This window comes from Dasypus novemcinctus, chromosome 20 (assembly GCF_030445035.2).
Source record: "Dasypus novemcinctus isolate mDasNov1 chromosome 20, mDasNov1.1.hap2, whole genome shotgun sequence".
Lineage (NCBI taxonomy): Eukaryota > Metazoa > Chordata > Mammalia > Cingulata > Dasypodidae > Dasypus > Dasypus novemcinctus.
The window spans coordinates 21,873,749-21,900,611 of record NC_080692.1 but is presented as its reverse complement, the minus strand read 5'-3'; the positions used below and the strand labels follow the sequence as shown (position 1 = coordinate 21,900,611).

The following is a 26,863-nucleotide window of genomic DNA, read 5'->3' as shown; positions in this document are numbered from 1 at the left end:
GTTTATGTCAACAGGATGCTATTGTCTACACAGGTGAGGAGCTTGTCACTCGGTGCTTAGATTTTCCAGAGGTCATGTACTGAATCAGTACTGACCATTAGGTTTTTTTATTTTCTAAATAGCTCCATTGAGATATAGTTTTCCCACCTCAAAATTCACCTCATGCAAGTGTACGATTTAACAGTTTTCAGTCAATTTTATGGAGCTGTGCAGCCATCACCATAATTCAGTTTGAGAACATTTCCATCACCCCCTAAATTTCCTTGAGCTCATTTGTACTCAATACTCATTCCCACTCACAGCCCCAGATAATCACTGATTTGCTTTCTGTCTTTATACATTTGCCTTTTCTGGATATTTTATGTAAATGGAATCATACAATGTATATAGTCTTTGCATCTGGCTTCTTAAACTAAGCATATTTTTCAAAGGTTTATCCATACTGTAGCATGGTCCATTTTGGCACTTTCTATTGTTGAACAGTGTTCCATTGTATGGATATACTATGTTTGGTTTACCCACTCACTAATAGGTAAACATTTGAATTATTTTCAGTTTTTCGCTATTGTGAATAATGCTGCTATGAACATTCACTTATAAGGCTTTGTGTGGACATATTTTCCCTTCTCTTGGTTAGAATCCTCAAAGTAGAATTTCTGATTGGGAGAAATTCTCTGGCCATGTGGGTGAGTTAGGTGCTGGCAGAATTGGGTTTGGCCCTCAGAATTCCAGGATAACCGCTGCTGCCTTCTCCTGTCCCTACCACATTCCTCACTTGGTCCGAGTATAACAGAGGTGTGAACACTTTTTCTCCTGTAGGAAGATTATTCAAATTTAGGATCAACTGGTCCATTTCTACCAAAAAACCTGATGGGATTTTAATAGAGATTGTGTGAACCTATAAATCAGTTTAAGGAGAACTGACAATTTAACAATATTGAGTCTTCTAATCTATGAACATGGAAATGTCCATTCATTTATTAAGATCTTTGATTTCTTCAAGTAAAGTTTTATAGATTTCATTGTATAGTTATTACCTTCTTTTGTGAAATTTATTTCTGAGGTTATTATTCGTTTTATGCTATTGTGAAAGAATTATTTTCCTAAGTTCATTTTTGGATTGTTCATTGCTAGTATATAGAAATTGATATTTTATTTGGGCATATATCTTTGGACTTTGCTAAACTCATTTATCAATTCTAGTAGATTTTTTGTAGACTTCTTAGAATTTGCTACATACAGAATCATGCCAACTGTTAATACAATTTTTCTTCTTTCTTTCTAATTTTTTTCTTTTAGCCTTATCACACAAGCTTGAATCTTATGTACAATGTTTAATGGAAGTGACAAGAATTAGAGTAAGCATCATTTCCTTGTCCTTGATCTTAGGGGAAAACATTCAGCCTTTCACCACTAAATATAATATTAGTGGTTGGCTTTATTTTTTAAGATTTATTTATTTCTCCTCTCCCCCCCTCCCCACCCTGTTCCCTCTGTTGTCTGCTCTCTGTGTCCATTCACTGTGTGTTCTTCTGTATCTGCATGTATTCTCATTAGGTGGCTCTGGGAACTGATCCTGGGACCTTCCGGAGTGGGAGAGAGGCGATTACTCTCTTGTGCCACCTCATCTCCCTGTTCTGATACGTCTTCTTATTCTCTCTCCTCTATGTCTCTTATTGCATCATCTTGCTGTGCCAACTCTTCATGTTGGCCGGTGCTCCTGCGCGGGATGGCTTTCCCACATTGGGCAGCATTCCCCCATGGGCTAGCACTCTGCGTGGGCCAGCTTCTTGCATGGGTCAGCTTGCCCTCACCAGGAGGCCCTGGGCATCAAACCCTGGACTTCCTATATGGTAGATGGTGTGAATGCCCCGGCCAGCGGGGCTGCGAACTGGGGCTCGTGGCTTGCGTGGAGGAGAATGATGAGACAGGAGACGCGAGGAATGACAGCGAGACAGGGTGAGGATCAAGCTGCAAATTTTATTGAGGGGAACAAAGGATATATACTCTTGGGAAAAGGAGGGGTAATGGGTGGAGGTGAAAGTTAGGGATTGGTTGTGGTCACTACTGATATGTAGAGTGGGTTTCAGTTTACCTGCCTAGCACCTGCGCACTGCCTTGTCAATCTGGGCAGTGGCGGGAAAACGGAGAACAAAGACCTGAAGGGGAAGAAGAATGAGGAAGTGACAAGGCAGATTTGGATTCTGCCATGTTGTGGGACCTGACATATTGTGAGGGGCTAATTATAGTTTGCTTAATTGAGAGGGTTGGCTCTTCTCTGGCAGCCGTGCTACTGATTCTTGCTGAGTTCGACATACATTCTTTTTATCGCTCCCAACAAGATGGGAGCCCAATTGGTTGAGCCACATCTGTTTACCAGTTGGCTTTTTTTGTATATGCCATTTATCGGGTTAAGGGAGTTCCCTTCTATTCCTTTTTCGCTGAGAATTTTTAAACATCCATGACAAATGCTTTTCCCTCATCTATTGAAATGGTCATGTGGGTTTTGTCTTTAATGCTATTAATTTGTTCAAATTCATTAGTTGATTTTAAGATATTAAACCAACCTTACGTTTCTGCAATAAATCTCCATTCTCATGTGTATGATCTTTTTTATATGATGGCTAATTGGGTTTGCTGATATTTTGTTAAGGAATTTTACTTTCATGTAAAATGAGGACTGCTGTTCTGTAGTTTGCTCATGAGGTTTGTCTAGATTTGGTATCTGGTTAATAATGGTATCCTAGAATGAATTGGGAAGTGTTACCCCACCTGTATTGTATGAGAGTTTTTGAAGGATTGATATTATTTCTTCTTTAAATATTTGATAGAATTCACTAGTAAAGCTATCTGGGCCTGGACTTTTGTGAGATTTTAAACTACTTATTCAATTGCTATTTGTTATTGGTCTATTTAGATTTTCTATTTATCCTTTTGTTAGTTTTAGTAATTTCTGTCTGCCCAGGAATCTGTTCATTTTCATCTAAGTTGTTTAATTTGTTGGTATAAAATTGTCCATAATATTCCCTTATAATCCTTTTAGTTTCTGTAGGATCTATAGTGGTGTACCTTCTTTCATTCCTGATTTTTATCATTTGTATCTTCTCTTTTATTTCTTTGGTCATTCTAGCTTGGGATTTGTTATTATTGATTTTTCAAATAACCAAAATTTGGTTTCTTTGTTTTTCTCTGTTGTTTTCCATTTTTAAAAATAATTTTCATGAAGTTCTGTCCTAATATGTCCTTCCTCCTGTTTCCTTTGGGTTTTGTTGGCTTTTCATTTTTAGTTCCTTAAGATGGAAGCTTTGGTTGTTGATTTGTGACCCTTCTTTTCTGATAGAGGTTCTTGATGCTATACAGTTCTCTCTAAGCACTGTTTTAACTGCATCCCAAAAATTTGGTAAGTTGTATTTTTGTTTCATCCAGTTCAAAATATTTTAGAATTTTCCTCAATTTCTTCTCTGATCCATAGGTTATTTAGAAGTTTTGTTTAATTTTCAAACATTTAGGGTTTTTCCAGATTTCTTTATGTTGTGGGTCTCTAATTTAATTCTGTTGTAGTAAGAGAAAGTATGTTATATGATTTCAATTTTTTAAAAATATGAGACTTGTTTTGTGGCCCAATATTTGGTCACTTTTGGGGAATGTTCAAAATGCACTGGAAAAGAGAGTATATCTTGCAGGCATCAGGTAGAGTTTTTAATACATGTCAGTTGGGTTAAGGCAGTTATAGTGTTTTCAGTTCTATATCCTTGCTGAGTTTCTGCCTAGTTATTTCAATTTTGAGAAAGGGATATTGAAATCTCCAACTGTTTTTTGTCAACTCTCCATTTCTCCTTTAATTCCATCAGGTTTTGTTCCATTAATTTTGGAATTTTGTTTTTAGGGGTATATTGAAAGGTGAATTACATGCCTGGAGCCCCAAGTTAGGGCTTTTTAAAGTCTGTTTGCTACTCTGATGGATTGCCCCACCTGTCATTCTTCCAGAGGGCAAATGGTGAGAACTTTTGAGGATATCCAAGGCTTTCCCTTGACCCCAGACAGGGTTCTCATTCCAAATGATAGTCTTATGGCCAGGATCTCACAGTGTCTTTCTGGAAACCTTCTTCTCAGGAGGTTTCCAGGCAGGCTCTCATGGCCGTGTGGTCTATCACCATGTTGTCTGTCAGCCATGGTGTCTGCCAGGTGAGCCACCTTCCCCATTTCACTATACTAACCTGCCCTTCTTTCATTACTGAAATTAGTAATTTGTATCTTCTCTCTCTTTTTCTTGGATAGCCTGACTAGAGTTTATTAATTTTATTGGTCTTTTCAAAGAATCAGCTTTTGTTTTGTTGATTTTCTCTAGTGAGTTCCTTTTTTTAAAAAGATTTATTTATTTATTTAATTCCCTCTCCCCCCCCCCCCCCCCCCCCCGCTTGTCTGTTCTCTGTGTCTGTTTGCTGCGTGTTGTTTCTTTGTCCGCTTCTGTTGTCGTCAGCGGCAGGGGAAGTGTGGGTGGCGCCATTCCTGGGCAGGGGCTGCACCTTCTTTCGCACTGGGCAGCTCTCCTTACGGGGTGCACTCCTTGTGCGTGGGGCTCCCCTACGCGGGGGACACCCCTGTGTGGCATGGCACTCCTTGTGCGCATCAGCACTGCACATGGGCCAGCTCCACACGGGTCAAGGAGGCCCGGGGTTTGAACCGCGGACCTCCCATGTGGTAGACGGATGCCCTAACCACTGGGCCAAGTCCGTTTCCCCCTTTTTTCAATTTCATTGATTCCTGCTCTAATTTTTATTATATTTTCTTCTGTTTGTTTTAAGCTTAAATTGCTCATCTCTCTAGTTTCCTAAGGTGGAAACTTAGATTATTGATTTTAGATCTTTTTTCTTTTCTTATATGTACATTCAGTGCTATAAATTTCCTTGTAAGTACTGCTTTTGCTGCATCTGATGAATTTTTGATAAGTTGTATTTTCATTTTCATTTAGTTTTCAAAATTTTTAAAAATTTTCTCTTGAAACTTCTTTGCCCCATGTATTATTTAGAAGTGTGTTGTTAATCTCCAAATATTTTTGGATTTTCCAGCTATCTTTCTGTTATTCATCACTGGTTTAATTTCACTGTGGTCTGAAAACATATTTTGAATGATTTCTATTCTTATTCTTTTATATTTGATGAGATTTGTTTTATGGCCCAGAATGTGTTCTCTGTTGGGGAATGTTCTATGTGAACTTGAGAAGAATGTGTATTCTGCTTTTGTTGGATGAGGCATTCTATAAATGTCAATTAGATTTAGTTGATTAATGGTGCTGTTTAGTTCAACCATATCTTTTTTATTTTCAGCCTACTAAATCTGTCAATTACAGGAAGAGGGATGTTGAAGTCTCTCATTGTAATAGTGGATTTGTCTATCACTTCCTGGAGTTTTATCAGTTTTTGCCTCATATATTTTGATACTCTGTTTTTAGGTATTTACACAATAAAGATTGTTATGTCTTCTTGGAGAAGTGATTCTTTGTTCACTATGTAATGTCTGTCCTTATCGCTGATCATTTTTATTGCTCTGAGATCTGCTTGTCTAAAATTAATATAGCTACTCCAGATTTCTTTTGATTATTATGAACATGGTTATCTTTCTCCATTCCTTTACTTTTTAACCTACCTGTGTCCTTATACTTAATGTGGGTTTCTTGTAGACAGTATATAGTTGGATCTTGTTTTTTGTTTTTTTTAAGATTTATTTCTCCCCACTCACTCATTGTTTGCACTTGCTGTGTTTGTTCATCTTCCATGTTTCTTTAGGAAGAACCTGGAACCGAACCCAGGAGTTCCCATGTGGGATGGAGGTGCTTAATTGCTTGAGCCACCTCTGCTCCCTGCTTTGTTATGTCTCTCATTATATTTTCTTTGTGTCTCTTGTTGCATCATCTTGTTGCTTAGCTTGCTGCACATGCCCAACATATCAGCTCGCTGTCTTCTTTAGGAAGCACTGGGAAATGAACCAAGGACTTCCCATGTGGTAGATGGGAGCCCAATCACTTGAGCCACATCTGACAGTCTCTGTCTTTTAATTGGTATATTTAGACCATTCACACTTAAAGTAATTTTTGATATTGTTAGATTAATACCTAACACTTTTATAGCTAGCTGTCTTCTATTCATTGCATTTGTTCTTTGTTTCATTTTTAAAATCTTCCTCTCTTTTCCTGCTTCTCTGGTTTTAATTGAACATTTTCTCTGGTTCCATTTTTCTTTCCCCTCTTAGCATATTAATTAGACTTCTTTTCAATTATTTTAGTGGTTGCCCTACACTTTACAGTATACATTTTTGCCACTAATTTGAGTTCACTTTCAAATAACACTATATCAATTCATGGTTAGTACAGGGATCCCTTAAAATGTTACAATCATTTATTTCTTTTTAAAAAATTTCTCTCACCTTCTCCCCCCACCCCTGCAGTTGTCTGCTCTCTGTGTCCATTTGCTGTGTGTTCTTCTGTGTCTGCTTGTATTCTTGTCAGTGGCACCGGGAATCTGTGTCTCTTTTTGAGCTGCTTCAGCAATCCGTGTGTGCAGCACCACTCCTGGGCAGGTTGCACTTTCTTTGCATAGGGTGCCTTTCCTTACGGGGTGCACTCCTTGCACATGGGGCTCCCCTAGGAGGGGGACACCCCAGCATGGCGTGGCACTCCTTGTTCATATCAGCACTGTGTGTGGGCCAGCTCACCACATGGGTCAGGAAGCCCTGGATTTGAACCCTGGACCTCCCATGTGGTAGGTGAATGCTCTATCATTGAGCCAAATCCACTTCCTTCATTTATTTCACTTATCCACATGCTTTAGTCACTTAATACATTGTTACTATTATTACTTTGAAATACTAGTTATCTGTTAGATCAATTAAGAATAAGAAAAGTAAAAGATTATTTTACCTGCATTTATTCCTTCCCCAATTCTCTTCCTTTTTTTATGTAGACCAAAATTTCTGACCTATATTATTTTCCCTCTCTCTGGAAAACTTCTTTTAGCATTTCTTACAGGGAAGGTGTACTGGGGATGAATACCTTCAGTTTTTGTTTGTCTGAGAAAGTCTTTATTTCTTTTTCACTTTTGAAGGATGATATCACTGGATATAGAATTATAGTTTGGTGGGTTTTTTCTTTTAATATCCTAAATATTTCACCATACTCTCCTCATGCTTGCATGATTTCTGATGAGAAGTCCAATGCAATTCTTATCTTTTTTCCTCTACAGGTAAGGTGTTTTTCCTCCCTCTGCATTCTTTCAAGATTTTCTCTTTGTCTTTGATTTTCTGCAGTTTGGGTAGAATATGCTGAGGTGTAGATTTTTCAGTATTTATCCTTTTTGGAGTTCTCTGAGTTTCTTGTGGTTTGGTGTCTGATGTTAATTTTGGAATATTCTCAGCCATTATTATGTCAAATATTTATTTTTCTCCTTTCTCACTTTCTTCTTCTTTGGTGATCCCATTATATGTAATTGATCCACAGTTCTTGAATATTCTATCCTGCTTTTTATGTCATTCTTTTTTCTTTTTCCATTTCAGTTAGGGAAGTTTCTATTGACATATCTTCAAGCTCAGTGATTCTTTCCTTGGCCATATTCAGTCTTTTGATTAGGCTATCAAAGGCATTCTTCGTTTTACTACAGCATTTTTTATTTCTAGCATTTTCTTTAGATTTTTTTCTTAGAATTTCCTTCTCTTTGCTTACTTGTTCTTTCATGTTGTCCACTTTTCCATTAGAGTTCTTACCATATTAATCATAGTTATTTTAAATTCCCTGTCTGATCATTCTCTTCCATAATTTTGGTTCTGATGCTTGATTTAACTCTACACATTGCGCTTTTTCTTGCCTTTTAGCATGCTTTATAATATTTTGATGAAAGCCAGGCATGATATATCAGTTCTTATAGAACTGTTTCTATAGGAAAATAAGCCTATAATATGAAGTTTTATGAAGTTTTATGAGGAGCTGGATTGTGTTCAATGTTTTCTGAAGCATCAGGCAACAGAGATTTTCTCGTCTTAGGTGAGACAAGAAGACTAGAGGAAGCTGGAGTTGGCTAATTGCCCTTCCCCCAGGTAGATAAGGCTCTGGTAAAGTCAGCTCCCTAGAATAGATGGCCTTTGTTATGGAGAATATTCTGGAAGTATTTCAAAAATGGTTACATTTTCCCTTACCCCTATCTAAAACATGAGGGAATTTTCCTCAGATCTTTACTTTGAGAATCTGGTGGGTTTCATGAAAGTAAAATCCATGAAAGCATGGGGAACCCCCTAAGACTACATCTCCAAGAGTTTCTCCCTCTGAAGCAAATTCAATCAGCCTCCAGCGGTTTATTAAAACTACCATTACAGTGTTCCTATCAGTTTATGGCTCCAGTAGCTTCTGCTCTGGTAAGCTGATCTACACTGTGATTTTCTGTATTCTACTATCGCTCTAGATTTCAGGGTAGTGCTTTGCCCCATGACATCAATTCTTTGATGGGCCTTAGAAAATTCGTTCATTTTCAGTTTGTTCAGCTTTTATCATGTTGTAAGGATAGGAGTGATGACTTCCAAGCTCTTTATATGTTATAGCTGAAACTGGAAGTCTTCCATCCTTTTACTTTTTTCATCTTTTTTTCTTTAAATCTAAGTCTGTTTCTTACAGACAGCAAATAGTTTGGTCTTACTCTTTTAACCCAGTCTGACAATCTGTACCTTTTGAGTGAAATGTCTAGTGAATTTATATTCAGTACAATTATTGAAGTGGTTTGAGTTATACCTGCCATTTTTCTATTCATTTTCTACTTTTCTCATGTTTCCTTTTTTCTTTGATTCCTCCTTTTTTCCTTTTTTTTTTTTTTTTTTTTGTGGTAAATAAATAGTTTTAGTCTACCATTTTAATTCCTATGTTGATCTTTTGGGCTATGTTTTTATTTATTTTCTTAGTGGTTGCTTTAAGTATTATAATATGCATCTCAACTTATCACAGTCTACCTCAAAGTACTACCAACTTAGTAAACTATAGAAATATTGCTCTAATATATCTCCCTTTCTTCTCCCCTCCTTTGTATCATTATTACATGTATTTCTGCATATGTTATATACCTAACAATACAATGTTGTAATTTTTGCTTCTTAAAATGTTATGCCTTTTAAGGAAGTTAAGAAATTAGGGAAACATTTATTTGGAGTCTTTTGTATCTACCCAAATATTTATCATTTCTGAGAACTCTTTATTTCTTCCTGTGGATTTGAGTTACTATCTGAGGTCACTTACTTTCAGACTAAAGGACATCCTTTAGTATTTCCTGTAAGGCACATCTAGCAAAACATTCTCTCAATCTTTGGTTTCTGGGAATGTATTTACTTTGCTAGATATCAAATCCTTGGCTGACAGGATTTTTTCAGCACTTTGAACATGTCATTCTACTTCCTTGTACCTCCATTCTTTTAGATGAGAAGTCAGATATAAATCATAATGTTCTCTTGCATCTGATTAGTTATTTTTCTCTTGCTGTTTTCAAGGGTTTTTCTTTGTATTTTAACAATTTTTATTGTCTCCTTTTTCTGTTTATTTTTCTGGTTTTTTCTTTTTTCTTTTAACAGTTTTACTGTGTTATGTCTAGACAGGGATCTTTTTGTGCTTGTCCTACATGGGGTTCAGTGAGATTCCTGGATCTGCCCAGTTATTAATTTGGAAGGTTTTCTGTCATTATTTCTTGAATATTTTTTCTGTGCCTTTTTATGTCTCCTTTCCTTCTGGGAATCCTATTACATGTATGTTGGTACACTTGATGTTGTCTGTCCCAGAGGTTTCAGTTTCTGGAGTTCTGTTCATTTTTCTTCAGTCTTTTTTCCCCCCACTCTGCTTACTTGATTGGGTAATTTCTATTGATCTGTTTCACAGTTTAGTGATTCAATATCCTTCCATTTAAAATTTGCTGTTGAGTTTCTTCAGTGGATTTTCTAATTCAGATATTATACTTCAAATTCAGAGTTTCCATTTGATTATTCTGTATTATTTCTTTTTATTGAGACTTTAAATTCACTAATTATAATCATTATTGTAATACTTTCCTTTAATTCTTTAAACATATATTCTTTTAGCTCTGTTACATATTTATTATAGCTATTTTTAAGCATCCAACATCTGAGAACACTCAGTTTCTATTGTTCTCTTTGTTTTCTGAATATCAATCACACTTTTTTATTGATTTTGCCTGTCTTGCAATTACTTTGTTGAAAATTGGATATTTTAGATAGCATAGGTGGCAATTATGCTTTCTAATTCCCCTGAGAGTTGTTTCAGTTGTTTTGTTTGCTTGTTTAATAACTTGCCTTGACTAAATCTGTGAATGCTTTCTCCTTTACAATATGCATCCACAAATGTCTCTGCTATTTGTTTTTCCATTTTTTTTCCTTAAACAAACATACATCCTAGGGTTCCTGTTTTTTATATAGATTAATGTTCAGCCAAAGATTAGTTAAAGGTTGTGCTCAAATATTTTGAGCCAGTAAGGTCTCCATTGCCTACTGAGGAGTCTATATGTAGACTGGGAGCACATTCAAATTTCTGACCTTTTTTCCAAGTCTTCCCAGGCTTCTACTTTCCAAGAGCCCAGTCAGGTCCTCCTGCATCTCCTCTGCACATGAGAATAGGTGCCATGGGCCAAGGATATGTGGATGGGTTTGGCTGCTCTTGTCTTTGCTGCACATGTGCACAACCTTTGGTCAATCTATGATATATGGAGAACTTAATCTCCTTATGACTGCTTCATCACTTGGAGCCTCCAGTTAAATACCAAGCTAGTCCACCAGTCCATTACTTCCTCTGTAATTTCAGGCCAGTGAAGCTGCTGGCTTTCCCTGTTCACCTACCCCTGAAATCAGCATTTAAACTAATACTATGCCAAATCAAGTAGCTCACTCTGGCAGTGGCAGCAAAGCAGCTGATTTTCATAAATGCCTTGCTCTGATTGAACTATTAAACAACAGAGCTGGGGGTGGATGGGAACAGGTTCAGGCAAGAGCATCATAGTCTCCCATTGTCCTTACTCAAAATTCAGTAGTTTTCATGAAACATTTCTCAATTTGTGCATCAAGAATCAATTTAATCACAAATAAAAAGTTAATTAAATAGTTGTTTTGACCAAGTATTATAATTGCTTTTTGGGGAGAAGGTTTCTTGACCTTCTCACTCGTTCATGATAGGAATTACTCTTTGGACATCAGTTATCTACAGTGTCTTTCCTGAAGCCTGGGAAGATGATATGCAGAATAGGAAGTGCTCTGGACTCTGCCACTTTCTAGGTCTTATTCTTTGCAGATCTCAGTTTCCTTCAGCTGGAGAGCATCAGGGGTTGGACAGGTTGATTTCCACAGTTCCTTCCATCTTGAAAGTGTTACATTTGTAACGGAATTCAGAATGAAGTTGTGATGGATTGAATTATTACTCCAGAAAAACATATGCTCTTAAATTTAACCCTATTCCTGTGGGTGCGAACCCATTATAAATAGGACCTTTTGAAGATGTTATTTTTAGTGATGGCCAACTAAGTCAGGACGGGTATTAATCCTATTACTGAAGGCCTTATAAAGAAAAAAGCCTCAAGGAGGAACCAGAAGCCAGAATTCCTAACCCTAAGGGTTAGGAAAGACATTGTCATGAGACAGGAAAGCCAGTGAACCCAAGGATTGCCAGCTAGCCAGAATGAAACCAGCTCTGGGAGGAAGCAAGCCTTCCAGTCTTTGTAACTATGAACCAATACATTCCTGTTATGAAGCCAACCCACTGTGTGGCATTTGTCTTAGCAGCCAAACGAAACTAAAAGAGCAGCTAATAAATTTACACCGTGGGCCTAAAATGATTAGTTGATTTCACCTATTCTGTGATTTTGATATCAGTTTTACATAAAATCTTGCATCCAAAAAGTTATGAGTATGTGTTCAATCTAAGAAGCAGCAATGGTGCCTTTGACCACAATACAAAAGGGACAGTCTTTTCTTTTTCTCTTATCTTTTCTTCTCTCTTTTCTTCTTTTCTTTTCCCCCCTTCTCTCCTTCTTCCCCTTCCTCTGTCTCTTGCTTCTTTCCTACTTTTCCACATTGTGAGCCCTGACTATTATCAGATATGTACTAAATGTTCTTTATAGGAAATATCTCATTTAGTTCTCACAATAACCTTATTAGGTAGGTCCTATCTTTAATTTTATTTTACAGATAAGGAAACTGAAGAGCAGAGAAACTTCCTGATGCACTTAAAGCTAAGTAGGTATTATCCACCTTTCAGTCCTCATTCATGCCACAGCAACTCTAGAAATAAATTGGTTATAAGGCAGCATGTGATCATGTCTCTAAGAGAAGTGGTGGGGAGTTGAGAGGAGAGGAAGAGCCTCCTGGATGTGAGATATCAGAGGTGTTTTCCTGCTGAGATCTAGATCTGGCCTTAGATTTTTGGATAGAGATGGAGGGGAGGGTCCTTCAGGCAGAGAAAACTGTACCAAGATGTTCGTGCTAGAAAGTAAAGGTTCTTTACCATCTATTTATGGGTGAGTAGTAAGAAGCAAGTGCGGCGGCTTGCTCGGTCGGTAGAGGTGGGGTCTGGCTGCGGACGAGGGGTCGGTCCAGCTCTGGACGAGGGGTCGGTCCCACTTGGGACGAGGGGTCAGTCCCACTTGGGACGAGGGGTCGGTCCGGCAGCAGACAAGGGATCGGTCTCACAAGGGGTTGCGCGGTTTGGCTGACGGGGTCGCCCGGCGAAGCCGGCGACGAAGGGGTCGCCCAGAGAAGCAGGTGACGAAGGGGTCGCCCGGAGAAGCAGGCGACGAACTGGGGACAAGGGAGGCCAGGCCCTTGTCGGGGGCTCTCGGGACTGGAGGGCGCACGGCAGAAGAACTACCGCGGAGACAAGGTAAACACGCAAGTCCAACTTTATTGAGGGAGAGGCAACAGTTTTATAGGGGCTGGGGAAGGCTGATTGGTCGAAGCCACGCCCTGTTCTGATTGGTTGCCGGTGAAAGGTCAGTGGGCGGTACTGGACGGGGGAGGGGTGGTGGTTAGGGATTGGCTGTCGCTGTTGCTGGGGGAAGGGGCAGGGTTTAGGGATTGGTGGCTGCTGTTGCTGGGGTGGAGGGCAGACTGGATTTTTCCGCCCACGCCTGGCTGTTGCTGCTGTCGGGGGAAGGGAAAAGGGCAGACTGGATTTTTCCGCCCACGCCTGGCTGTTGCTGCTGTCGGGGGAGGGGAAAAGGGAAGACTGGAATTTTCCGCCCTGCGCCTGCGCAGGGAGAAAGAAGAAGAAGGGTGCCGCCCCACAGGCATCGTGTGGCGCCATCCGGGAGGAGGGGCGGCTGCGGAAGCATGGCTGCCGAGAAGGGGAGACCCGAGGGCACTCTGCGCCCATGCCGAGCTTCCTTCAGGGGTGGCGGTGAGTCCGACCAGCCACCCTATTATGGGGGCAGCGGCTTGGCCTGCTGCGGCTGCTCCCCCGCCAGGCCAGCAAACCACACTTCAGCCCGAGGGGTGACCGCAAGCAAGCTAGAAAAGGTTGTTGGGGTCTTTGGAAGTTAGCCTAAAGATTTTGTTTCTTAACCAGAAAACACAGGAGTGTGTTCATAGAAGTTTTTTTTTGTTCAGGTCATGTTTAGAGCTAAGCTTCACATATATTATCATCTGGTAGCTTTATGTAGGGTGAATTGGATGAAGAGGAGACTAGAAGGTCAAGGTAATAGCCTAGAGAGAGCAGTGAAAGCTTGTAATATGGTGATGAATTCGGAAAGGAGACTACCTAGGCAAAAGGCATTACAGAAAAAAATCAACAAGACAAGGAGATTTACATTCATACAACCTCTTGAATCATAGCAAAATACTATTATAATTCTGCCATTTTATTTCTACCAGTAGCTTCTGGGCTGTTTGTCCTAGAAATGATGTCAAGAAGTTGTTTTGATTATTTTCCTTTCCAGTGAGTCAAGATGACTGTAGATTTTTCATCTTCTCAAATTCTAAACTGTCAGAGTGCAATTTTTTATCTTTATATTTTGAAATAATTTCAAGCTCATAAGCAGTTGCAAAAATAATACAAAATCGATACAGAGAACTTAACATACCCCTCCCACCCAGATACCCAGATCCACCAACTTTTAACATTTTGCCACATTTGCTGTATGATTCTATCATCTCTCTCTCTCATCTTCTACTTTTTATCATCTACCTATCTATCTACTAACAATCTAGCTCTCAAATGTTTAGAAAATGGGCTGTATACATTATCCTTCTTGAATACTTAATAATTCCATTTACAGTCTCAAACAACAAAGATATTCACTTATGTAACCACGTTAATTACAGTAATCGGTTTTAAGAAATGTAACATTGATAAAAAGTTTACTACCTATATTTCAACTTTTCATATGTCCCAATAATGTCTTCTTGGGCTTTTCATCTACATTATTAGATCCTGTGCAGGATCTATGTATTGCATTTAATAGTCATTATTTTTTTAGTCTTTCTCTCTATGTATTTTTTTCAAATTGTGGAAACATATATACAGCATAAACTTTCTGAATTAACCACTTCCTAATATACAATTCAGTGGGATTAATCACATTAGCAATGCTACCACCAAACATTATCAGAACTTTTCCATCTCCCCAAAGAGAACCGGATAGCCATTAGCATTAACTTCCCATTTGCCCTTCCTCCAGCCCTGGTAACCTGTGCTCTATCTATGAATTTGCATATTTTACTTATTTCAAGTAAGTGGAATCACACAATATCTGTCCCTTTGTGTTTGGCTTATTTCATTTAACATAATGATTTCAAGGTTCATCCATGTAGTAGCATGTATTAGAACTTTACTGCTTTCTTAGGGCTACACAATATTGCATTGTGTGTATATACCACATTTTGTTTATCCATTCATCTACTGATGAACCTTTGGGTTGCTTCCACCTTTTGGCTATTGTGAATAATGCTGCTATGTGTACAAATATTTGTCCAAGTCCCTGCTTTTAATTATTTGGGGTATATACTTAGAAGTGGGATTGCTGGGTCACATGGTAGGTCTTTTTTTTTTTTTTTTTTTTTTAACATTTTAAAGAACTGCCAAACTCTTTTCCACAGAGGCTGCACCATTCTATATTCTTTTATTTCTTTTAGTAGTTTTCTGTACACAAGTCCTTTAGATTATTGGTTAAATTATTGGTTAAATCCCAGATATTTGATTCCTTTAGTTGCTATTGTAAATAGAATTGTTTTTCTTGATTTCATTTTGGGATTGTTCTTTGCTAGTGTATGGTAACATCTATAATTTTTGAGTGTTGATCTTGAACCCCGCCACTTTGCTGAATTATATATCAGCTCTACTAACTTTGTTGGGGATTTTTCAAGATTTTCTTTAAATGGTATCATATCTTCTGCAAATAGGGAAAGTTTTACTTCTTACTTTCTAACTTGGATGCCTCTTATTTCTTTGTCTTGCCTAATTGCTCTGGCTAGAACTTCCAGTATAATATTGAACAACAGTGGTGACAGTGGGCATCCTTGCCTTGCTCCTGATATTAGAAGGGAAGTTTTCAGAACTTTTCCATTAAGTATGATGTTAACTGTGGGCTTTTTGTATGTTCACGTTATCATGTTGACGTACTTTCCTTCTATTCCTATTGTTCTAAGTGTTTTTGTTTTTTTTAATCATGAAGCGATGCTGGATTTTGTCAAATGCCTTTTCATCATTTAAAAAAAATTTTTGTCAGTTGAGATGATCAGGTATTTTTAGTCCTTCATTCTGTTAATGTGTTAGGTTTTTAAAAAATATTTATTTTAGTTATTTATCCTCCCTCCCCTTGTTCCCCCCGTTATCCACTCTGTGTCCGTTCACTGTGTGTTCTTCTGTGTCTGCTTGTATTCTCATTAGGCGGCTCTGAGAACCTATCCTGGAACCTTCCAGAGTGGGAGAGAGGTGACCACTCTCTTGCACCACCTCAGCTCTCTGGTCTGCTACGTCTTCTTATTTTCTCTCCTCTGTGTCTCTTGCTGCATCGTCTTGCTGCCTCAGCTCTCCATGCCAGCCGGCACTCCTGTGCAGGGTGGGTTTCCTGTGCAAGGCAGCATTCCCATGCAGGGTGGCTCTCCTGCATGGGGCTGCATTCTTGCATGGGCCGGCACTCTGCATGGGCCAGCTTGCTCTCACGAGGCCCTGGGCATCAAACCTGGACTTCCTACATGGTAGATGGGAGCCCATTTGGTTGAGCCATATCCATTTCCCTGTTAATGTGGTTTTATACATTAATTGATTTCCTTATGTTGAACCAACCTTGCATACCAGAGATAAATCCCATTTGATCATGGTGTATAGCTCTTCTACTATGTTGTAGGATTTGGTTTGCTACTAATATTTTGAAGAGGGATTTTGCATTTATGTTCATGAAGAGTATTGGTCTGCAATTTTCTTTTTGAGGAATCTTTATCTAACTTTGGTATTAGAGTAATTTTGATCTTATAGAATGAATTATGGAGTGTTTCCTCCTCTAATTTTTTGGAAGAGTTTGAGCAGGATTGGTGTTAAATCTTTTTTGAATGTTTGGTAAAATTCACAAGTGCAGCCATCTGATCCTGGACTTCTCTTTGTTGGGAGGTGTTTGATTACTGATTCAATCTCCTTACTTGAGATCCTCTATTTCTTCTTGAGTCAGTTTAGGTAATTGGTATATTTCTAGGAATTTTTCCATTTTGTCTAGGCTGTCTAATTTCTTAGCATACAGTTGTTCACAGTATCCTCTAATAGTCTTTTTTATTTCTGTAAGGGCTGTAGACATGTCTCTTTTCAATTCTGATTTTTGTTATTTGTATCCTTTCTTTTTCTTTGCCAATCTAACTAAAGGTTTCTCAATTTCACTGATCTTTTCAAAGAAATAGCTTTTGGATTTGATGATTCTACTTCTTTTTTTAAAAAAGATTTATTTATTTATTAATTTTTCCTCTCCCCTGCTCTGCTGTTTTTGCTGTGTCCATTTGCTGTGTGATTTTCTGTATCTATTTCTTTTTTCACTTTTTCTTCTCTAGGATTCACCAGGATTCAATCCTGGGGACCTCTGATGTGAAGAGAGGTTCCCTGTCAGCTGCACCACCTCAGTTCCTAGTCTCAGCTGCGCTTCACCTAGACTCTCCCCTTTGTCTCTCTTTTTTGTTGTTGTTGCATCATCATCTTGCTGTGTGACTCACTTGCGCAGGCACTCAGCTTGCCACGTGGGCACTGGCTTGCCATGTGGGCACTGGCTCACTGTGCAAGCATGCTTTCTCTTCTTCTTTTTCATCAGGAGGCCCCAGGGATCCAACCCAGGTCCTCCCATATGGTAGGCAGAAGCCCTATCACTTGAGCCACATCTGCTTCCCTCTATTGCTCTTCTGTTCTCTATTTCATTTATCTCTTCTCTGATATTTATTATTTCCTTCTTTCTGCTCACTTTGGGTTTGGTTTGCTTTTCTTCCTCTTGTGCCTCCAAGTAGGAAGTTAGGTTACTTATTTGGTATCTTTTTTCTTTTATAATGTAAATTTAGAGCTATAAATTTCCTTCTGAGAAAGCCTTTGTTGTATGCCCTAAGTTTTGGCATGTTGTGCTTTCATTTCTGTTCATCTCAACCTATTTCCTAATTTTCTTTGAGAGTTCTTCTTTGACCTATTGGTTGTTAAGAGTGTGTTGTTTAATTTCCACATATTTGTAAAAGTTCCAGTTCTCCCTGTCATTCATTTCTAGTGCCATTCTATTGTGGTCAGAGAAGATACTAAGTATGATTTCAATCTTTTTAAATGTTGGGACTTGGTTTGTGACCTAAAATATGGTCTGTCCCAGAAAAAGACAGTACGATTTTTCATGTCTAAAGTCTATTATTGGTTGTTGGCACTAGCTTAGAAAACACAAAATATTTTTCTGTTTATCACAAAGCATTTGCCTAAGAATGATGATATTCCCTGACAAACTTTTGATGGTGGAAGGATAAAGTAATTTGGAGTCATCCTATAATGCAATCGGCAGCAGTTTTCCTTTGTCCTCATCTGCTCTTCACAGCTAGTTGGCTCCACCAAATGCTAGATCTGAAAACATTCTTTGGCTTAGAGCACTCTCTGTTTACCTTTCCACGTTTCTTATTTCCTTTTTCATTGCCTTAATAGCCAGGGTACTGGATACACACACATGAGAAAGAAAAATTATGAGGGAAAAAGATCTGTACCTTACTTTCTTAAATACTTCATAAACAGAAAAAGAGCAGTTCTAACACATGATTAATTTCATCATCCCAGAGAAGCTAACTCTACCTCGATATTCCTATACTTTTGAGCCACACATTACTCATTGGAGAGTCTCTCAATTTTTAGCAGATGTAATGCTATGGCTTCTATTGTCCTTTTCAGGGACATCTGAGTTATAGTGTGCCTTTTCTCTCTCTACTACGTTAGCATGGGGCTCAGAGATTTGTGACAGGAAAAACAATGTCCCACACAAGGAGGCCTTTGTCTCTCAGCAGCTACTCGTGGGGGCTGGGGCTGTGATGAAATCCTGCTTCCAAGGCCTGAAGCGGTCACCTCCAAGCTGTGTCCTGTTGGCCAGTATCCCTGAGCCACAGTGACCTCATCTGTAGGATAGGCTCTACAAATTGTGGGATTGGCTCTGTGGCTTTTAGCTCTCTTCCAGCTTAATAAGTCTACAACTCCATCTAAATGATGAAGTCCAGTCCTGCTGCAGGATAGAGAGTAGAAGATTATTGCTGATGTCTTACTTGTCCTGCTTTTGAAGGACTCCGGGCTTATAAATCCCCTAGAGGAGGTACATGGCTCTAATAAATATCCTCAGGAAGGCCCTACATTCTAGCCTTATTTTTTCAGTAATCGCTATGTGCATGGAGCTCCCATGATCTCACAGAAAATGTCTCCTTGTAAATCCAATCTGGAGAGAAAGATGGAAGATGAGGTTATGGGGAGATTTCTCTCTGGAGTATGCTTGTTACAGTAAAGCCTGCCAGCCCTATAACCCTTGGCAGCTGTGGGATTTGACCTTTGCCAGTGAGACTCTGGGAGGTGGGGCAGATGCCATCATTCTGCTTGGAGCCCGAGAGAGTCAACATCGAAAGGTCTGTTTGCTTTCTGCCTTCACCTGTTGGAAACTCTGTAATAATAACCACCCATAATAAGGAAGAATGGACAGCAGGGAAATGCCTGTACTGTGACAGTGAATATTTCCACTCTTCTCCTGGCGGGACCAAGCAAGTGCAATCTGGCTTAAATTAGAGGTGAGAGCAAGCAAGCAGGAAAAAAACAAAGGAAACCAGAGTCACCAGAAGAAAGGATACCAGAAGCTTAACAGTGACTCAGGAAGAGCATAGCACAGCTCCCAGGAAGTGTCCCTGTGCCCCTTTGTGCCCTCACTCCACTCCCCCAGTGGGTGCCCCTCCCCAGAGGCAGCAACACAGCACGAGGGTCTACCCCAAAGGTCTGCCCATGCCCTCCGGCCCTACCCCTTCTCTTGTGTCATGAGCAAACAGGGACCACCCTATAGGAGCTCCATCTGCTTACCTCCCACTGCTTCTCTCCTGATCCCTCACCCACCCTAATTCCTTCCCCAGTTTCTGAGGTGGAGACTTGGGGGCTCCCTGACCCCACTTCTGCTCTCCAGCCTTCCTGCCTCTTCTTGAACCAGGGCCATCGATCCCTCTTCACTCTACCTCCCTCCTCTCATCATCAGATTCTTGACCTTAATCTACAAGCGTCTTCGAGGCTCCCCTTCCACTGGGCTTCCTCCTTTAATTCCCGTACTATCTCCTCCCCTCTACTGCCACCCTCCTTTTTCCTTAATTCCCTCACTCCATTCACTCCCAAATCAATGTGTTGAGGCTTCTGGCACACCTCCAAAAACAAAAACCAAAAAATTCCCTGTTCTTAGGGCAGTGACCTTCAATTTGTCAATTTCAGGCTTCTTCATATACATTTATCCTTCATACATTCACCCAATTCAATATACATTTATCCTTTATACATTCACTCATTTCTCATGGATTAGATGCCTACTATATGCCAGGCACTATGGTAGGCCAAAAATACAAAAATATACCAAACAAAACCCACGTGCCCTTTGGATGAGCAACCCATTAGGTTTTGTCCACCACTTACTTTTCAGTGTGGGTGACCTTATCTACCCTTTTCCTGAAGTCAGGCTGGGTCTCAGAAGGCTGAAGGAACAAGAGACCAGTGGGAGTCTGGTGAGCTGAGAGGCTTGGGTGCGGGACAGGAGGCAGGCCTAGAGCTCCAGCAGCATGTTTCCCACTAGTGGCCTGGAAGGCAGCCAGGTGGGCAGCAGCTATTTGGGACTGCAGACCTTAATGCTAACCCAAGGCCACTCTCCCAGCAAGTAGAGCTACAGAAAGGGAAAGTGGCCCAAAGGCCCCAGACACTGGCCAAGCCCCTGTCCCATGTCCCACAGCAACCCTGCCTCTATTGCAGCTTCCATCCACTGGACGGTAGTCATCAATTCCGTAGCTGACTCCTGCAAAACTGAGAGCTCCTAGGGAAGGACCTAGGGCTGGGCCTAGAGACACAACTTGCCAGTTACACAGATGCATTACACAAATGCATGTGATGAAGCCTGGCCCAATTGGCAGGGTCCAGTACAAAATAAAAATGCACGGCCCCTTGTTTAAGAATGAAGAATTGTGGGGAGGTAACAGCAGAGCATTAAATCAAGCATGAGGCCTTGCGAGGTGTGGGGCTCTGAGCGACTGGACAGGTCACATACCCATGAAATCAGCCCTGCTTGGACTTATTCATCACGGAGCAGGTGCAAGCAAGCACACCCCAGTGTAGGGATGGAAGAGACCAATGCACAGGAGCACATCAGAAGGGCCTAGAAGGACGCCTGGACAGCCTTTGAAACTGGTGGGAGTCGGGGGTGGGCATCTGGTGTGGTCATTCTGAGATGGTGGGGTGGGAGGAGGTCGGGGGCTAGCAGGGTAGCTGGGCTGCGCCACGTAGCAACTTAATTAATTGATTGTCTCTGAGGCACTGTATGAGGCTCTAAGCCCATCACAGCCGCTCATTAAGTGTCTATTCTTTTCCATCCCTCCTGGAACAGGGCTCAATGCATGAGGGGACAAACACAAACCAGCAAGAGAATAACGGGGCTCACCAAGGAGGGACTGGGGCATTCTGCTGTCTGCTGTGTCTGGGGAAGGAGTCACTGAGAATGTGACTTCAGTGGGGCCTGGATGGATGAGTAGGAGTTCAACAGGCAGAAAGGAAAGAGGAATGAAAGCTCACAGCAGCAATAAAGAACAGCTCATGTTTGGTAACAGTCAGCGGGCCTAGAGCAGAGGTGTGTGTGTTTGGGCAGGAGGGGAGAGGCTGGAAAACGTGCTTGTGTAAGGAGAGTGTGTAGTGAGGGCCGGCTGAAGCCTGGACACCATGGGAGATCTTTGAAGATTTATTTATGCTTTAATAATAAATGTGTATTAGAGGTTTCTTCTTACACCAGCATTCCTGCATCTTCCCGAATATACAGAAAAGACAAAAAAGATAAAGACAAAGTCCTCTTTAGTTTCCCTCCCTGGAGACCATGCCCGGCTTTGGGGGGCTCCATGCTCATGCCCTCTCTCTCCAGTGACCCCACCTGTGGAGGAATGCCCGGCTCTGCAACCTGACTCTAGGACCGAGAATTCCCGAATCACGGCAAGGGGCCCCGGGGGACGCGGCCACGGGCGCCCAGGAGCCCCGCCAGCCAGGCCCCGCCCTCCCCGCCCAGGCTCCCGCGCCGCCCGCCTGCCCGCGCAGGCTGGCCCCCGCCGCGCGGGCGCGCGCAGATCCCAGAGGGCGTCCGGGGGGCGGTGGCGGCGAGCCTGCAGCGGGGCTCCGGGGTGCCGCTTCCACTTGAGCGCCTGCGGAGGGGGCCCGGCGGAGCAGGCCGGCAGGCAGGGGGCTGCCCCACGGCGGTGAGTCCCGCGGGGCGGCGCGAGCAGGTGCACGGAAGGGGCGCAGGCGGGGAAGCCCGAGGGAACGTGGAGGAAGGTGGCGGGTGGGCGCCCCGCTGCCTCCCCGCCCGGGGCAGCCCGGGAGGCGGGCGCTTCCTGCCTGCTTTCCGGGCAGGGAAGTGCGGGCAGAGGTGTGTGTGGCGCGTGGAGTTTGCGGGGCCCTGGCGGGAGGCTCTGGCCCTATGGTCTGGACAGCTGGTCTCTCTGACCCCTGTCCCCAGGCCAGGCCTGGCCTTTGCTCCCCCCCTCAGTTAACCCCTGTCCACCTTGCTCCTGGAGGAGAGAGGAGCAGCCCCCCCCCCCCACGTGTAGATTGAGTGGGGAGCCCGGAAACCCTTTAGCCACACCCAGCCTCTTCAATTTACAGATGAGGAAACTGAGGCTCAGAATGGTCAAGGGACTTGCCTAGGGTCACAGGTCAAAACCAAGATTCCTGGCTTTTGCGGCAGCACTGTTAGGAGCCCTGGCCACGTGGGCCAGGAGAGCAGCCACTACCCTGACGTGTAGAAACCAAAAAACTGAGGGAGTCAGAAAGACCAAGGGACAGAAAGAGAACCTCCCAGAGTGAAGTCAGAAAGTCAGGAAATGGGCTGCTACTGGGGCTTCACTTCCTGCCGGCCCGTTTGTGCTGTGGTCTGGCCGTGTGACTCAGCCGGCCTGGGCCCCCTCTGCCTGGGGGTGTGTGCATGTATACACACAAGTACCTGTGCATGCACACGGAAGTATGGTGACTCCACCCAGCAGGTGGGAAGGCCGGCTCAATCCATTCATCTGCCCATTTCTGCACATGTGGAAACTGCCCGGCCTCTGGCTCAGGGCAGGACCCCGGGAATCCTGTAGGAACGAGCTCCGTGGGGCTTCAGAGGGCAGACCCGGGCAGCGGCGGGAGCCCTCGGGGGTGCTCAGAGTTCAGCAGGGAGAACCTACCTCGGGTAGGGAGTTCCGTGTCTCGGGAAGAATGCGGGCCCGCAGAAGGCAGGCCCCAGCCCGGGGGAGGGCCGGCAGTCTCCGGTTCTGTAATGCGCTCCCCCCGCAAGGCCTGGTGTCTGGGCAGTTTGCCGAGTCCCACGGGGCGGCGCAAGCAGGTGCACGGAAGGGACAGCTCGGACCCTGGCCAAGCGCTGGGAGAAGGTGGGCTGAGGGAGGGCTGGGGGCGGGGAATCCTCAGGGATCTGGCAATCGGGACCGCGAGTTCACGTCACTGCCTTGCTTTCCTTCCATGCAGAGCAAGTTGTGTGTTCGCTGCCGTGCACAGGGGGCTTGTGTACTTACCATGACTCGCTGGGTGAGAATTAGTCCAGGTTTTCCTATCTTCCCCGATCCAGCTTCCCTCCAGTGTTTTCCCCTTTGATGGGTTAGATCGGTCCTGGAAATGAGGTTGCAGAATTCTGTGGAATTCCGCAAGCCTGTTATAGATGGCCTAGAATCAGGACACTCCAGGCACAAGCCTATTCTGTTTTACAGATGGGGAAACTGAGGCTTCAGAGCACTAGGGTCATTGGCCCAGTGGTTAGTGAGTGACAGGACTGGGTCCAGACCCTGGGGCTCCTGACTCTCAGGTTTTTGCTGTCCACTGACCCAGGAGAGCAGCCTCGGGCATTCCCATAAAACCCCGCTGGGGTGGTTTGTGTAGATAACTTCCTGCGTCGGATGGGCCGTTTCATGCTGCACTCACTTTTTCCTCTTAAATAACACACGCACAGATCAGCAAATCCGGACATTGTTTCCAGCCATCCGTCTGGTGGTTGAGTAATTTCTTTGCATTGCCCTATTGTTTCCTGTCCTCTAAGAGAACTGTGATCAGGCCCGGTTTAGAGAGCCCTGTCCAAGTGTGCAGGGCCAGCGGGAGGCCCCAGTGAGGTCAAACGGTACCTCGTGCAAAACTGGAGCCCTAGGACAAGGGGGTAGCAGGGAAGGGGAGGATGGCGGTGGACAAAGAGGAAGAAGGAGAGGCAAAATGAAGAGAAATGAGTTTATGGCACAGACATCTCGGTGCCAGGGGTAGATCTGTCTTGGGTGACTTACACTTGGGGAAACCCGGGCTCCCCAATACTCCGAGAGGCAGCACGGAGCAGGAAGATACCAGGTGGACATTAAAATGACAACAGCTCATCAACCTTACCCGGGGACACTCTCGAGAGTTAAGGGGAGGATATTTGTACTTCTGCTGGGGCAACAGGTATACTAAGCCAGGAGGTTGTGGGCCAATTGGTCACTTAAATGACCACCAGGACACATGAAGGCCCAGACACAGTTCTAAAGGTGCCAGGTATTTGGTTACTGAAGCCTCACAACAACCCAATCGAACAGGCACTGTTATCATTCCCACTTGATAGAAGAGCGAACTGAGGAAGAGAGAGGCAGAGTCAGGTCCATGGTCACCCAGCCAGGAGGTGGTGGAGCCCAGGTGGACAGCTACTCCAGTGCCCGTGAATTCAGCATCATGCCGCACTGGCTCACCGCTCACCAGTGGCGTTAAGCCAGAGATGATTCCCTGGTCCGCTCCAGGGCTCAGCACATCGGCCTTTTGGGTCTTCATCTCCCTCCACAGATGCTCTGAATGGTCAGCTTAGCGTGACTTCATCAGGGTGAAACAGAATGAGCCTGCGGTTGAGGTGTTGGGAGGAAGCACCAGTGGGTTTTCCCCTGGACGCCACACCTCGTTCGCAAGGGTCCTGGCCTCCAGTCTGAGTCCTAATTCATTCTTGCCTCGTAACCGCCTGGCCTTTCGACCCAGGTCCTGAGGTTCTGTGGGCTGGGTTAGGTACAGGAGGAGCCCTTGAGGTCATTGTCAGGAGCCGGTTTCTGAAGGATGTTGTCTACCTGGGACAATGGTCAGGGCCACCGTCTGATGGACAGGGTGACATTCAAGGCCTCTTCCAGCTTGAGAAATACAGGATTTTCTTCTGCGACAGATTCTTCTGGAGAGAGCCATTCCCTCCGTTGGTTTGTTTTGGCTCCCGGCCCCCGAGTTTTCAGAATGCCAGCCAGGCACTCTCGTCCCCTGCCTGTTTGCTGACACTTTCCGGACAGGGCTGGCCGGCCGAGGGAGGTGTTTAGGGGCAGCAGGCTCCGTGGTGGGCAGAGCCAGACTCGCTGGTGCTCCAGGCTTTTCTAGGAGATGCAGGGAGGGAGAGGCAGGCTTCACATGGGGTTCAGAATCCAAGGGCCTCTGGCCCCTGTGCCCACCCTGAGACCACTAAAGCTTCCCTGCCTGGGCTGAAAAAGAAGGTGAGGCTGGGCCTGAGGAATTGTGGGAGGGAGGAAACTGCAGTCACGGAGGGAGACCCAGCAGTGTGCTGGACTGCTTCTAGCACTGGTCAGGGTGTGACTTAGCGCACACTCTGGCGCTGTGCCGGCACCCACTGGGACCAGCGGTGTGGGTCCCTCCTCCCGGGGCCTGCTTTGATGTGTCTGACCAGGAGGCTTCCTTATCTCCCTTTCGAACTCACCGGGGAAAGTAGGAGGTTGGCAACAATGGCTCAATTACCAGTGCAGACAAGAGGAAATCTCCTATTACCTGGGCGATGGGTTTATTTTCACTTTATTTACTTTAGAGCTTGCTCAGCGCTGAGCTCCAGGATTTGCAGGCAGCCAGAGTCCTGATAAGTGTGCCTAATCCCCACAACCACACGCCTCGCCCCTGGCGTGGAAGGTTGGGTTGCTGCTGATCGCGGTACTTCCTGCAGCCCACCCCGCCTAAACAGGGACCTCCAGGGACCCTCTTTCTACTGCACCTCAAGGCTGGATGCAAAGAAGCACGCCAGGCGTGGCGGGGAGCTTGGAACGAATGACCTGCTTCAGGCTTCACAGCACCTGGTTAGATAGATCCAAGAGGTCGAGGAGCCTGACAGGTCACACAACTGAGACACGGCTGAGCTGGATTTGACTCCAGCAGTCTGACTCCAGGGCCGTGCCTTTAACCAGGGCTCAGCCTGTCTCTTCTGAATGCTTAGTTCAGGGCCCACTTCTTCTTCTTTTTTTTTTAAAATCATACCTTATTTTATTTTATTTATTTCTGTCCCCTTTCCCACTCCCCCCCATTGTTCCTATGTGTCCACTTGTATTCTTGTCCGCGGCACTGGGAATCTGTGTCTTTTTTTGTTGCATCATCTTGCTGTGTCAGCTCTCCGTGTGTGTGGTGCCATTCCTGGGCAGGCTGCACTTTCCTTCCCACTGGGCAGCTCTCCTTACGGGGCGCACTCCTTACACGTGGGGCTCCCCTACGCGGGGGACACCCCTGCGTGGCACGGCACTCCTTGCGCGCATCAGCACCACGCATGGGCCAGCTCATCACATGTGTCAGGAGGCCCTGGGTTTGAACCCTGGACCTCCCAGGTGGTAGGTGGATGTTCTATCCGATGAGCCAAATCCTCTTCCCTGGGCCCACTTCTGACTCCGACCTCAGGATTAGCCCTGTAAGTGGAGTTTCTTCTCTCCCTGGTGAAATGGGAATAATTACCTGCTGCTCCCTCTCGGGTGAGGTGATGGATGTGTAAAGCCTCCCCTTGGTGATGGGGCCTTTACCAGTGGAGTGCCCTTGTCTATGTGTCTGTCCTCCTCTTCTTGGTCCTTGTCAGTGTGTCAGTCTTGGAATGAAGTTCTCCAGAGGGCAGAGATAGAACCGATCACCTAATTAGTATCTGCGCTTATCAAGCCCCCTTCCGTGTCAGCCAAGGTCCCCCACAGGGCCTCTGGCTTAAGAAGAGGGGACGGGGTCCCTGCAACAGGTGTTCACAGTCCCCTTGGCAAGGGATGCCTCTAAATGATAGCCAGTGATACTGGTATTTCTAGCAAGCAGAGTGAAGTGTGTTTCTTGGGGCTTTACAGAGGAGGTGGGATTTGAGCTGGACCTGGAATA

At 43.8% G+C, this 26,863-nt stretch overlaps 1 protein-coding gene and 1 long non-coding RNA gene across 5 annotated transcripts in view; one reads left to right on the top strand and one right to left on the bottom strand.

Annotated features, from left to right (window-relative positions):
- LOC139437084 (uncharacterized) overlaps nucleotides 1-23,102 on the bottom strand; it is a 91,005-nt gene extending 67,903 nt beyond the window's left edge. For all 3 annotated transcript variants that reach the window (XR_011646646.1, XR_011646645.1, XR_011646644.1), the window contains exon 1: nucleotides 22,930-23,102. This is a non-coding gene — a long non-coding RNA (uncharacterized lncRNA). The remainder of the gene's footprint in view (nucleotides 1-22,929) is intronic.
- Nucleotides 1-26,863, top strand: part of CRACR2A (calcium release activated channel regulator 2A) — a 198,735-nt gene that overhangs the window by 45,472 nt on the left and 126,400 nt on the right. Inside the window, exon 1 of one of the 2 annotated variants that reach the window (XM_058282599.2) lies at nucleotides 21,833-21,963. The exons of the other annotated variant lie outside the window; for it this stretch is intronic. The gene's annotated coding sequence lies outside the window, so the exon portion shown is untranslated. Of the gene's footprint in view, nucleotides 1-21,832; nucleotides 21,964-26,863 lie in introns of those variants that run through there. 2 annotated transcript variants of the gene reach the window in all.